Consider the following 13984-nt stretch of genomic DNA (forward strand, 5'->3'; position numbering starts at 1 on the left):
AGACTATTATATTTCTATAACCACAAATTTCGCCAAGACTACACTATAAAAAAATATTATTAAAGAAAAACAATCTATATATATATATATATATATATATATAAAAGAAAGTCGTGTTAGTTACACTATTTATAACTCAAGAACGGCTGAACCGATTTGGCTGAAAATTGGTGGGGAGGTAGCTTAGGATCAGGAAAAGGACATAGGATACTTTTATCACGTTTCTGTGGGATGTGACATAAAATGTGGTATAACAAAACGCAACAGATATGGAATAACAAAACGCAACTGACAGCTAAACGTAATGTAGTTTATGGTTAATTATAGTAGAATTTTGAAGTTGACCGGTTGATGTGTTTATTTCGAGTTTCGATTAGCTTAATGTGCCGAGATAGGTAATCATTAAGAAAGCCATGCCGCGACCAACACGATCAAATCTTTCCCGACGAAACCGTAATGCAACTAGGATTTGAAACTTTGCGAGTGAAAAGACTGAAGAAGAACAAGGAAATATAATAATAATAACTAAAATACATGGCCAATAAAGAATCATTATAATACTTGCTTTTTTAATTTACATTCATTATCCAAAAAAAAAAATTGTCCTTGCCTCTAAGGCGGAACAAAGTTCGCCGGGTTCGCTAGTATTTAATAATATAATCTCAATTTGACCACAGACGTCAAGAATAAAAGTTTGACAATAAATAAATAGTATGCATGCGTGTGTGCGTCAAATACATGGTAGTGTGTGTAATGTTTTTTTTATTGATTTAATGTATTTTTTAGGCATAATTTTAAAAATATTAACATTCTGCACTCCTTCTCTACATTCTCTATAAGTGTGGAAAATTTCATACTTCTCCGTCCACGCAATTTTCGTAAAAAGGCATACAAAGTTTTTCCTTCGCGTATTAATTTATAGATTATTTTTAGTACAAACTAAATAGTTTATCGAAATAAACAATAGCAAAACACAGGTCGTACAAAAACTACACTAGAACATTTCGGAGGCGTTTACATAATTGCGGGTAGTTTGTTAATGTCTGTCTGTGCGTCGCCCGTTTTTGTGGTCGTTAGTCGGCCGACGTGTCAGACGTGCGATTTGTTAAGCACACAAGAAAGTACTGATGCGGTTTTGATGTGTTTATTTTAAAGGATTTACGTTCAATGGAGAACCGGGGGGCCAACGAGATAAAAACCTATCCTAGTCTGGCTTTTTTTATTGCCTTTGTCGGCAGATTTTACTGGTGGTAGGACCTCTTGTGAGTCCGCGCGGTTGGGTACCACCACCCTGCCTATTTCTGTCGTGAAGCAGTAATGCGTTTCAGTTTGAAGGGTGAGACAGCCGTTGTAACTATACTGAGATCTTAGAACTTATATCTCAAGGTTGGTGGCGGAATTTACGTTGTTGATGTATATGGGCTCCAGTAACCACTTCACACCAGGTAGCCTGTGAGCTCGTCCACACATCTAAGCAATAAAAAAAATATGTGGTATCGTGGGACACCAGGTAGGAACGAAGTTCCTTCGGCTAATGTAGAATCGACACAAATTGCAAAAAAAATCGTACTCAATTTTATGTTGGTTTTCTTGATTTTTCTCTTAAATTTTGCTGATTAGTTTTTATTTAAGTACAAGAAAGTATTTAGGAAATTCAGTATTTTAGGAAATAATAAATTACTTAAAATAAAAAAACATCGTAATTCAAATTATCAACTAAAATAACAAAATATGTCTCTTTATTTTTGTTTGACAACATAAAATTACATAGAAATAGAAAAATAGAAATAATAATAGAAAGAGAATGGATGAGAGAACGAAAAGAAAGAGGGAGAAAGAGAAAGGTATTATACACTACTCGCTTGTGTATGCGACTGTCGCGCCTGCGCACGTCTCATTTAACGGTTTTATTCCACGCACTTTTTTCCACGGATTTTTTCTTACGGTTTTACTATCACATTTTTTTCAGTTCGGTCGCGCAGCAAAATCCCTATCCCCTCCAAGCCTGCCGTAAGGAACTTCGTTCCAATAAAAAAATACATCTTCCACGAACGCTTTCTGATGAGTAACGTTTTTAGCAGCCGAGTAATTTGTACAAACATTCCGCGGCATTAAAACTCCGGCATTTATTATGAAGCCACTTAGCGTAATAAAAATGCCATTGACGCCAGCACCGCTGCGTCAAAGAGTTGGAGTGAATGAAACGTCCGGGCTACGAGCAATGACTGATGAATGCAGATTATATAAATGCGAATGGTCTTTTCATGGCAATTAGTGAATTGAAAAATCATGTTTTAATTTAAAAAGTATGGATGCTGGTGAATTGCGTTAATTTTTTTTTTATTGCTTAGATTGGTGGACGAGCTCACAACCCACCTGGTGTTGAGTGGTTACTGGGGCCCATAGATATCTAGAACGTAAATGCGCCACCCACCTTGAGATATAAGTTCTAAGGTCTCAACTGTATTTACAACGGCTGCCCTACCCTTCAAGCCGTGCGGACTCACACGAGGTCCTACCACCAGTGATTACGCAAATTATAATTTTACGGGTTTGAGTTTTATTACACGATGTTTTTGTAACTATTTTTGTACTCTTCGAGGGTAATCGAAAATAATAATATGGCCCAGCTGGTGCTGAGACCAAAGCCTGAAGTCTTAGTAGTACTTGTAGTCAATAGTCGACCCAATAGTCCTCGGAATTAATCCCATCCTTCAAATCGGAATGGATTACTGATTCGCAGTGGCAACAGATAACGCGTTGATACCTATACGGGCTTACAAGACGACGACAGTAACGGAGACGCAGATATCTGCTCCGGATGATACCTCTTACCTTGAATACCCCGGCTACGTATTGGAGCACAACTTCCTACGTAAAGCCGGGGTGTGCGTATTCGTCCGGGCTGATGTCTGTTGTCGCCGTCTTCGGGGCCTCGAACAACGGGACCTGTCCCTCTTGTGGCTGCGCGTAGATCACGGGGGCCGTAGCCGAATCTACGCGTGCCTGTACAGGTCCCACAGCAGTGATGCAGGTTCAGCTCTGTTTGAGCATGTGCAAGAGGGGACTAACCGCGTGCTTGAGCAGTACCCATCTGCGGAGGTGGTGGTTCTTGGAGACTTTAACGCTCACCACCAAGAGTGGTTGGGATCCAGAACCACTGACCTCCCGGGTCGGACTGCCTACGATTTCGCCTTGGCCTACGGCTTCTCCCAGCTGGTGACACAGTCCACCCGTGTCCCAGATATCGAGGGGCACGAGCCTTCTTTGTTGGACCTTCTGCTGACCACAGATCCGGCCGGATACAGTGTGGTGGTCGACGCTCCGCTTGGATCGTCTGATCACTGCCTTATTCGTGCTGCCGTACCACTCTCTCGTCCTGATCGTCGAACGACGACCAGGTATCGAAGAGTTTGGCGGTATATGTCAGCAGATTGGGATGGATTGCGTGAATTTTACGCATCCTACCCATGGGGGCGGTTCTGCTTTTCCTCTGCTGATCCTGACGTCTGTGCGGACCGTCTTAAAGACGTGGTGCTCCAGGGGATGGAATTGTTTATTCTCTCCTCTGAAGTGCCCGTTGGGGGTCGCAGCAGACCCTGGTATAACAATGCCAGCAGGGATGCTGCACACCTCAAGCGGTCCGCATACGTGGCATGGGATAATGCCAGGAGACGTCGGGACCCTAACATCTCAGGGGAAAGGCGGAAATATAACGCCGCTTCCAGGTCCTACAAGAAGGTAATTGCCAAGGCGAAGTCGGAGCACGTCGCTAGAATTGGCGAGCGATTGAAGAGCTATCCCTCCGGGAGCCGTGCTTTTTGGTCGCTCGCCAAAGCTGCAGAAGGAAACTTCTGCAGGTCTAGTCTCCCACCACTGCGCAAGTCCGATGACAATCTGGCCCACAGCGCGAAAGAGAAGGCTGACCTTCTGGTCAAACTCTTCGCCTCGAACTCGACTGTGGACGACGGGGGTGCCACACCACCGAACATCCCCCGGTGTGATAGCTCCCTGCCGGATATCTGCTTCACACAGTGTGCAGTCAGGCGGGAGCTCCGACTCCTGGACGTCCATAAGTCGAGTGGGCCAGACGGCATCCCCGCAGTGGTTTTGAAAACGTGCGCCCCTGAGCTGACACCTGCGCTAACGCGTTTGTATCGCCTCTCTTATTGCACTAACAGGGTTCCGTCTTCATGGAAGACCGCCCACGTCCACCCTATCCCCAAGAAGGGTGACCGGTCGGACCCATCGAGCTACAGGCCTATCGCGATAACTTCCTTGCTTTCCAAGGTGATGGAGCGAATTATAAATACACAACTCCTGAAGTATCTTGAAGATCGCCAGCTGATCAGTGACCGACAGTACGGTTTCCGTCACGGTCGCTCAGCTGGCGATCTTCTTGTATACCTTACTCACAGGTGGGCTGAAGCCTTGGAGAGCAAGGGCGAGGCTCTTGCTGTGAGCCTTGATATCGCGAAGGCCTTCGACAGGGTCTGGCATAGGGCACTTCTATCGAAGTTACCATCTTACGGAATCCCCGAGGGTCTCTGCAAGTGGATCGCTAGCTTTTTGGATGGGCGGAGCATCACAGTCGTTGTAGACGGTGACTGCTCTGATACCATGACCATTAACGCTGGCGTTCCACAAGGTTCGGTGCTCTCCCCCACGCTTTTCATCCTGTATATCAATGACATGCTGTCTATTGATGGCATGCATTGCTATGCAGATGATAGCACGGGGGATGCGCGATATATCGGCCATCAGAGTCTCTCTCGGAGCGTGGTGCAAGAGAGACGATCAAAACTTGTGTCTGAAGTGGAGAACTCTCTGGGGCGAGTCTCCGAATGGGGTGAATTGAACTTGGTTCAATTCAACCCGATAAAGACACAAGTTTGCGCGTTCACTGCGAAGAAGGACCCCTTTGTCATGGCGCCGCAATTCCAAGGAGTATCCCTGCAACCTTCCGAGAGTATCGGGATACTTGGGGTCGACATTTCGAGCGATGTCCAGTTTCGGAGTCATTTGGAAGGCAAAGCCAAGTTGGCGTCCAAAATGCTGGGAGTCCTCAACAGAGCGAAGCGGTGCTTCACGCCTGGACAAAGACTTTTACTTTATAAAGCACAAGTCCGGCCTCGCGTGGAGTACTGCTCCCATCTCTGGGCCGGGGCTCCCAAATACCAGCTTCTTCCATTTGACTCCATACAGAGGAGGGCCGTTCGGATTGTCGATAATCCCATTCTCTCGGATCGTTTGGAGCCTCTGGGTCTGCGGAGGGACTTCGGTTCCCTCTGTATTTTGTACCGTATGTTCCATGGGGAGTGCTCTGAGGAATTGTTCGAGATGATACCAACATCTCGTTTTTACCATCGCACCGCCCGCCACCGGAGTAGAGTTCATCCATACTACCTGGAGCCACTGCGGTCATCCACAGTGCGTTTCCAGAGATCTTTTTTGCCACGTACCATCCGGCTATGGAATGAGCTCCCCTCCACGGTGTTTCCCGAGCGCTATGACATGTCCTTCTTCAAACGAGGCTTATGGAGAGTATTAAGCGGTAGGCAGCGGCTTGGCTCTGCCCCTGGCATTGCTGAAGTCCATGGGCGACGGTAACCACTCACCATCAGGTGGGCCGTATGCCCGTCTGCCTACAAAGGCAATAAAAAAAAAAAAAAAAAAAAAAAAATTCATTTCTTATACATTTTCGTTTAGAATATGTATTTATATGTATACATATGAAGTTAGTTTACATAACATATCAACGCTTGAAAGGCAAACGTGACTAAGCGACAATAACTGCTTTGTACATAAATGATAGGCAATAACCATATTCGATGCGCAAAAAATATATATTTCTAGGTATATTAAAGTCATTTCAATCCTACAGCTACTAGCTAGATTCTACTACAGCTAGATTCGTTAAAATAAAATAAAAATTCAGGTATTTCAACATTAAATTAGTCTACTGTAAAGTTCACGTATTGTCGCTTAGTCACGTTTGCCTTTCAAGCGTCGATATATTTGTGTTCATCTTTATACTGGTTTTCTAATGATTCATATGATTTAACAAAGCATGAAAATTCGGTGAAAAAAGAAAAGATTAAACTAATTCCACAACACGAGGGGCCATTGAAAAAAAAATCTGAATTCACTAGCAAATACGCTTGACGCTTATATTACACTAGCGACCTGCCCTCGCTTCGCTTCGGAAACATTAAAACACACATGAAACCAAAAAAAATTAAATAAAAAAAAGATAAAAAAAAAGTAGCCTATGTTCATCAGGGAAAATGTCGGCTTCTAATGGAAAAATAATTTTTCAAATCGGTCCAGTAGTTTCGGAGCCTATTCGAAACAAAGAAACAAACAAATCTTTCCTCTTTATAATATTAGTATAGACCAGTGACATTCTTATCGCGTAGAATTTCACTGTAAGTTATAAAAGGTGTTTCCCGAGCGCTATGACATGTCCTTCTTCAAACGAGGCTTGTGGAGAATATTGAGCGGTAGGCAGCGGCTTGGCTCTACCCCTGGCATTGCTGAAGTCCGTGGGCAACGGTAACCACTCACCATCAGGTGGGCCGTAAGCTCGTCTGCCTTAAAGGGCAATAAAAAAAAAAAGATGTGTGCAATTCACACGTGGTAGAAGTGAAACCTTCCAAAATTAAAATACAATTATCCTAAACGTCTTAAGTATATGTAAAATTTTGTCATTAGTAAATAATTGTAAGGTAGCGCCCTCTGTGGATTGATATTTTAATTTCACGTATAATCCTAAATTAAAATTCACTACAAGAGCTTTCATACACACGTTAGTATTAAAAAATCTCACAGATGGTGCTGTATTAAATAGTATGTATATTTCTGTCTCATTCTTTGCTGGCTTCATCCTACACATTTTTGTATTTGTGTCTCTTACCTGTCGTTTTTTCCGTTGCATCCGGTTTGAAATCACAACGATTCTAAAGAAGTTTTCACTTCAAAAGTGAAAGTTCTTAACAAATAAAAAACGCCACACCAAGCCTCCAATGATGTTTCAATGATTTCTACGGCACGCGAAAACTATAAAAGTCTCCATTGCATAAACAGCTACTTCTCCACATCGTATTTTTAGAGTTTCGTGTCACCGCATTCCGATATTTTCCCCTCAAATCTGTCCAAGACAGTGACGTCAAACATGACCGATAATGTAAGCCGAAGAATTTTCCATTCGAAGGAAATGATACAAAATTTTAGCGACACGCCTCCCGAGGGGTGTATTATGTGCATTTAGCATCTCGGCGATTCAACGACGCATACTTATGCAAATGTCGAACACGATACATTGTCGATAAGCGCGTAGAGTGTAAAACTGGACAGAAGTGATCACGTGTTTTAAAAAAATAACTGGTAGTAGGACCTCTTGTGAGTCCGCATGGGTAAGCACCACCACCCTGACTGTTTCTGCCGTGAAGCAATAATGCGTTTTGGTTTGAAGGGTGGGGTAGCCGTTGTAACTATAGGTATAATGAGACCATAGAACTTATATCTCAAGGTGGGTGGCGCATTTACGTTGCAGATGTCCATGGGCTCCAGTAACCACTTAACACCAGGTGGGCTGTTAACTCGTTCACCCATGTAAGCAATAAAAAAGTCACCAACACGTGTGCCTAAGATGTGGTAGATAGCTCTTAAACTAAAAAGATTTTAATGCGTTTTTAGATTTCCGAAAGTCACATCAATTATTGTGATCTGAACTTGTTGGGGGTTGGTGCTTCCCGCTTCCGTAGGTTTAACCCGCGATTCCCTACAAGTGACCCCTGGGTGGTGCTAAACGGGAGCCGAAAACATAATCGGTGGTAGGACCTAGTCCGACTGGCTGGCGACCACCCTCCAACTAGAGTCCGCCGCCAAATAGCCTAGCTGTGTTCCGGCGTGTGGGTTGGAGAGCCAGTTCTATCCCTTCCCTTTCCCCTTCCTTGTTGGGGTTGAGTCTTGGTGACGCCTGGAACTTGCGGAGCAGACGTGCGTGCGAACTCACGGGGCGTGATTGTTTGACGGGGGTATAGGGAGACCCAGTGAAACGGTACCCGCTGCCGCCCGCCGGTCAGTAGGGGACCTGAACCCGGGTGTCTCTACTAAACTCCGCCCCGGGAAGCTGTCCCGCCAACCGGTGTAAAATCCTGCCGTGCGGTCGTCGTGCCGGAGTCGGAGACCGGAGTGGATCCCGGCGATCGCACGCAGAGTGGACTGGGGGCCCTTCCATGCCCTGCGTCGGTCTCTCACGCAACCCGTGGTCGAGCACGTACTATGTTCCGCGCTTCATTCAGGTGTTGCCTCGATCTCACCTCCAACATCCTACCTCTCCTAATCCTACTCTCCGAAAACTTAAACATCATGAAGACGACAAAAAAAAAAAAGAAAAGGGTTTCACAGGCGGTCCCCCATTCCACATTTAATGTGGATTTCAGCAATGTCAGGGGCCTACATAGCAACCTTGACGCCGTACACCACCACCTTGAGACGGCGCAGCCTGCCCTGCTTTTTTTAACGGAGACGCAGATATCTGCTCCGGATGATACCTCATACCTTGAATACCCCGGCTACGTATTGGAGCACAACTTCCTGCGTAAAGCCGGGGTGTGCGTATTCGTCCGGGCTGATGTCTGTTGTCGCCGTCTTCGGGGCCTCGAACAACGGGACCTGTCCCTCTTGTGGCTGCGCGTAGATCACGGGGGCCGTAGCCGAATCTACGCGTGCCTGTACAGGTCCCACAGCAGTGATGCAGGTTCAGCTCTGTTTGAGCATGTGCAAGAGGGGACTAACCGCGTGCTTGAGCAGTACCCATCTGCGGAGGTGGTGGTTCTTGGAGACTTTAACGCTCACCACCAAGAGTGGTTGGGATCCAGAACCACCGACCTCCCGGGTCGGACTGCCTACGATTTCGCCTTGGCCTACGGCTTCTCCCAGCTGGTGACACAGCCCACCCGTGTCCCAGATATCGAGGGGCACGAGCCTTCTTTGTTGGACCTTCTGCTGACCACAGATCCGGCCGGATACAGTGTGGTGGTCGACGCTCCGCTTGGATCGTCTGATCACTGCCTTATTCGTGCTGCCGTACCACTCTCTCGTCCTGATCGTCGAACGACGACCAGGTATCGAAGAGTTTGGCGGTATATGTCAGCAGACTGGGATGGATTGCGTGAATTTTACGCATCCTACCCATGGGGGCGGTTCTGCTTTTCCTCTGCTGATCCTGACGTCTGTGCGGACCGTCTTAAAGACGTGGTGCTCCAGGGGATGGAATTGTTTATTCCCTCCTCTGAAGTGCCCGTTGGGGGTCGCAGCAGACCCTGGTATAACAATGCCAGCAGGGATGCTGCACACCTCAAGCGGTCCGCATACGTGGCATGGGATAATGCCAGGAGACGTCGGGATCCTAACATCTCAGGGGAAAGGCGGAAATATAACGCCGCTTCCAGGTCCTACAAGAAGGTAATTGCCAAGGCGAAGTCGGAGCACGTCGCTAGAGTTGGCGAGCGATTGAAGAGCTATCCCTCCGGGAGCCGTGCTTTTTGGTCGCTCGCCAAAGCTGCAGAAGGAAACTTCTGCAGGTCTAGTCTCCCACCACTGCGCAAGTCCGATGACAATCTGGCCCACAGCGCGAAAGAGAAGGCTGACCTTCTGGTCAAACTCTTCGCCTCGAACTCGACTGTGGACGACGGGGGTGCCACACCACCGAACATCCCCCGGTGTGATAGCTCCCTGCCGGAAATCTGCTTCACACAGTGTGCAGTCAGGCGGGAGCTCAGACTCCTGGACGTCCATAAGTCGAGTGGGCCAGACGGCATCCCCGCAGTGGTTTTGAAAACGTGCGCCCCTGAGCTGACACCTGCGCTAACGCGTTTGTATCGCCTCTCTTATTGCACTAACAGGGTTCCGTCTTCATGGAAGACCGCCCACGTCCACCCTATCCCCAAGAAGGGTGACCGGTCGGACCCATCGAGCTACAGGCCTATCGCGATAACTTCCTTGCTTTCCAAGGTGATGGAGCGAATTATAAATACACAACTCCTGAAGTATCTTGAAGATCGCCAGCTGATCAGTGACCGACAGTACGGTTTCCGTCACGGTCGCTCAGCTGGCGATCTTCTTGTATACCTTACTCACAGGTGGGCTGAAGCCTTGGAAAGCAAGGGCGAGGCTCTTGCTGTGAGCCTTGATATCGCGAAGGCCTTCGACAGGGTCTGGCATAGGGCACTTCTATCGAAGTTACCATCTTACGGAATCCCCGAGGGTCTCTGCAAGTGGATCGCTAGCTTTTTGGATGGGCGGAGCATCACGGTCGTTGTAGACGGTGACTGTTCTGATACCATGACCATTAACGCTGGCGTTCCACAAGGTTCGGTGCTCTCCCCCACGCTTTTCATCCTGTATATCAATGACATGCTGTCTATTGATGGCATGCATTGCTATGCAGATGATAGCACGGGGGATGCGCGATATATCGGCCATCAGAGTCTCTCTCGGAGCGTGGTGCAAGAGAGACGATCAAAACTTGTGTCTGAAGTGGAGAACTCTCTGGGGCGAGTCTCCAAATGGGGGGAATCGAACTTAGTTCAATTCAACCCGTTGAAGACACAGGTTTGCGCGTTCACTGCGAAGAAGGACCCCTTTGTCATGGCGCCGCAATTCCAAGGAGTATCCCTGCAACCTTCCGAGAGTATCGGGATACTTGGGGTCGACATTTCGAGCGATGTCCAGTTTCGGAGTCATTTGGAAGGCAAAGCCAAGTTGGCGTCCAAAATGCTGGGAGTCCTCAACAGAGCGAAGCGGTACTTCACGCCTGGACAAAGACTTTTGCTTTATAAAGCACAAGTCCGGCCTCGCATGGAGTACTGCTCCCATCTCTGGGCCGGGGCTCCCAAATACCAGCTTCTTCCATTTGACTCCATACAGAGGAGGGCCGTACGGATTGTCGATAATCCCATTCTCTCGGATCGTTTGGAGCCTCTGGGTCTGCGGAGGGACTTCGGTTCCCTCTGTATTTTGTACCGTATGTTCCATGGGGAGTGCTCTGAGGAATTGTTCGAGATGATACCAGCATCTCGTTTTTATCATCGCACCGCCCGCCACCGGAGTAGAGTTCATCCATACTACCTGGAGCCACTGCGGTCATCCACAGTGCGTTTCCAGAGATCTTTTTTGCCACGTACCATCCGGCTATGGAATGAGCTCCCCTCCACGGTGTTTCCCGAGCGCTATGACATGTCCTTCTTCAAACGAGGCTTATGGAGAGTATTAAGCGGTAGGCAGCGGCTTGGCTCTGCCCCTGGCATTGCTGAAGTCCATGGGCGACGGTAACCACTCACCATCAGGTGGGCCGTATGCCCGTCTGCCTACAAAGGCAATAAAAAAAAAAAAAAAAAAAAAAAAAACGTACTGGTTCATTGCGTGTTCATCTACCCAAGTCATCATCATCAGCCCACAGTTGACCACTGCTGGATATATGTTTCTCTCAATATATTTAAATAGGTTTTTACTGGTGGTAGGACCTCTTGTGAGTCCACGCGGGTACCACCACTCTGCCTATTTCTGCCGTGAAGCAGTTTCGTTTTGAAGGGCGGGGCAGCCGTTGTAACTATACTTGAGACCTTAGAACTTATATCTCAAGGTGGGTGGCGCATTTACGTCGTAGATGTCTATGGGCTCCAGTAACCACTTAACACCAGGTGGGCTGTGAGCCGGTCTACTCATCTAGCAATAAAAAAGGTAATAATAGTATTAATGGATTTCAAGATGGCCAACAGTAATTACGTTCAATTTGCTTAGTGCGAGTTCTTTAACGTTCTCGATCGCGTAAAAGTTAACTCAAATTTGTATGGAGGTGGAACGTTTGACTACGTTGGCCGCTAGGGGCGCTGTTCCAACTGCATACAAATATGAGTTAACTTTTACGCTATCGAGAGCGTTAAAAAACTCGCACTAAGCACACTGATATCTACGGGGTGAACTATTCACTAAAACATTGTGCGGTTGACGTAAGTTAGTATGGTTATATAATACTAGCGGTCCCCTCTGGCTCCGCTCGGATCTTTAACAAAAATTTCAAGGATATTTGACGTTGTTTTATTTTTTTAAATAAAAGAACACTTATTGCGGCATAACTACAATACTGGTGGTAGGACCTCTTGTGAGTCCGCACGGGTAGGTACCACCGCCCCATCTATTTCTGCCGTGAATCAGTAATGCGTTTCGGTTTGAAGGGTGGGGCAGCCGTTGTGACTATACTGAGATCTTAGAACTTATATCTCAAGGTGTGTGGCGCATTTACGTTGTAGATGTCTATGGGTTCCAGTAACCACTTAACACCAGGTGGGCTGTGAGCTCGTCCACACATATAGGCAATAAAAAAAAAAAAACTACAATAGTTAGACATATGCTGTCTCGACACTTTTTGTAATTAATAATAATGTGTTCTACAAAGTCGTAGTACATTATTTTATTCTATCATCAATAGTTTTCGCAGGGCACGCGATGTAATGAAAATTTTAGGTAATTTTTTTACACCTTGGGTTACATTATTGGGGTTTTAATAAAGACCCCTAATTTAAAAAAAAAAAAGATTATAGCCTATGTCACTCGGGAATAGTGTAGCTTCCAAACAGTGAAAGAATTTTTGAAATCGGTTCAGTAGTTTCGGAGCCTATTCAATACAAACAAACAAATCTTTCCTCTTTATAATATTATAAGTATAAGTATAGATCTATATCGAAAAAAGATATATGATACCTATTATAATTTATTGCCTACCATTCAGTCAATACAACGAAATACAAAGGGCACTATCGTCCATGGACATTTGTAATCAATATTTAGTTTGCATGTTTAATTACTCAGTAATTCAGTAATTATTTTACCTTCCATAATAACCGAGAATAGTAATTACTGATTCCGCGAGTCGTGGAAATAATTAAAACTTCTTTTACAGTTAAATCTGGTATTGTTTTAAAGTGAAACTAACCCCTAAAAGTAGTACGAGCATTAATTAAAAAATATGTTAACGGAATTAACAAACAAGTTTTTTTTTATGTAACCTTTACGTAAATTGAATGAATAAATATATAAATATTTTACTAACAATCACGCCACGTTAACTGGTCCTGTGATAAGTTCGTAAAGAACTTGTGTTACAGGTACCAGATATCGGAAATAAATGTAAAATTTTTATTATACACATACATATATTTATTATACATCCATAACCCTGGAAAAGACATTTATATTTATCATACAAATATCTTCCCTTGGCGGGATTCGAACCCGCGACCCCCTAGTGTAGTGACCATGTCACTTACCACTACACCAGACGGACGTTACATGTAATCTTTCTCATTAAATACAAGAGTAGAGTGATGAGTAATTACACTTACTAATTATTGAAAGTATCGTCTATTGTGAGCGTAAGTAAATACTGATATCATCATGCCTATTTTAGTCGCAATACTCTGTTGTAGTCTCAAGGGTGAGATGCAGGTAAAATTATCTTAAAGATATTAAGTTATGATACGCTCTAGAAGGCTATGGATAGAGACGCCATACACTTTTGATTTTATAATAATAACTGGGAACAACTCACAGATTTCTTACTGGTGGTAGGACCTCTTGTGAGTTCGCGCTGGTAGGTACCACCACCCCGCCTGTTTCTGTCGCGAAGCAGTAATGCGTTTCGGTGTGAAGGGTGGGGCAGCCGTTGTAACTATACTTGAGACCTTAGAACTTATATCTCAAGGTGGGTGGCGCATTTACATTGTGGATGTCTATGGGCTCCGGTAACCACTTAACACCAGGTGGGCTGTGAGCTCGTCCACCCATCTAAGCAATAAAAAAGAAGAAGAAAAAAACGCTCTAGAAGGCTATGGACATAGACGCCATACACTTTTGATTTTATTATAATTATAACTGGGAACAACTCACAGACTTCTTACTGGTGGTAGGATCTCTTGTG

Source organism: Bombyx mori, chromosome 27, assembly GCF_030269925.1.
Source record: "Bombyx mori chromosome 27, ASM3026992v2".
Classification (NCBI taxonomy): domain Eukaryota; kingdom Metazoa; phylum Arthropoda; class Insecta; order Lepidoptera; family Bombycidae; genus Bombyx; species Bombyx mori.